This window comes from Brachycentrus maculatus, unplaced genomic scaffold, assembly GCF_059751285.1.
Source record: "Brachycentrus maculatus isolate JH-2025_06_01 unplaced genomic scaffold, ASM5975128v1 h1tg001666l, whole genome shotgun sequence".
Classification (NCBI taxonomy): Eukaryota; Metazoa; Arthropoda; class Insecta; order Trichoptera; family Brachycentridae; genus Brachycentrus; species Brachycentrus maculatus.
The window spans coordinates 1,536-2,617 of NW_028282275.1; the positions used below are offsets into that span (position 1 = coordinate 1,536).

At 41.0% G+C, this 1,082-nt stretch overlaps 1 pseudogene; it reads right to left on the minus strand.

Annotated features, from left to right (window-relative positions):
• Nucleotides 1–381: 381 nt before the first annotated feature.
• On the minus strand, nt 382–755 carry LOC148298735 (small ribosomal subunit protein uS13 pseudogene; annotated as a pseudogene).
• Between the last annotated feature and the right edge of the window lie 327 nt (nt 756–1,082).

Here is a 1,082-nt window from a genome sequence, read left to right on the forward strand (position 1 = left end):
CCATTATGAGATAGAAAACAAGTTCTTAGTGATCGCGTCGGATGGCCTTTGGGAGTTCATTTCAAGAGAAGAAGTCCTAAACATAGTGGCCGCTTCTTTTGTGCGTAATGATCCTCAATCGGCAGTGAATGATTTAGAGAAGATGGCTGTAGAGGCTTGGAAACGTGAAGATGAAAGTATCGACGATATCACTATACTGGTTATTTTCTTCAAATATTATTGAAGTCGAAGAACAGCCTCCGTGCCCAAAACTCGTTCCTGGGGGCCAACGATTAATATTTTCTAGTATTTTATTTATAAGGAACATTCGATTATTCTCATTGACTTAAAATGCTTCATTTAGTTTGGTACAAATTGATATCTGGCTAGAATATCTTGGCATACATCGATCATTTCTTTTTTCTTTCGACTCCAACGGTTCTTCCTCTTCTGCCGGTTGTCTTGGTGTGCTGGCCTCTGACCTTGAGTCCCCATTTGTGCCTGATACCTCTGTTCGATCTAATCTTGTAAAGTCTTTCGACGTCCTCTCTGAGTTTGGTTTCGAGGATGTTGGAGGCCATTTGGAGATTCTTGCCTTCCTTGTAATCCCGAAGTCTGTTGAGAAACCACTTGGGGACTCCATGGCCTTCGGGGTCATTAATAATGCTCGCAATGGCATCACACTGCTTTTCATTGAGCTCGCCTGCTCTGATTCTCGGATTAATTCTAAGGATCTTGCAGATGAGGAAACCCCATCTCCTTCCAACTCCCTTAATTTTTTACAACGCGAATGGTCCCAACCCCAACCCCAACCCCAACCCCAACCCCAACCCCAACCCCCCCAACCCCAACCCCTCAGCATCTTCAATGATAAGTGACATTTCTGGCCAATCAATGATATATATTTATTAAATTAAAATAATCCATCATTATATTCGCTTATTATTACGACGACGACTTTGTATTGCATCTGTGGCGATTTTTTTATCATTATTCTTGTAGGGTCATTGTTTAATGGTTTTATTTTTTTTTAGTTTTATGGTGGAACTGTTGTTTCTATGGCCTAACTGCCAGTTATGGCTTATAGATGGATTCGATAGTAA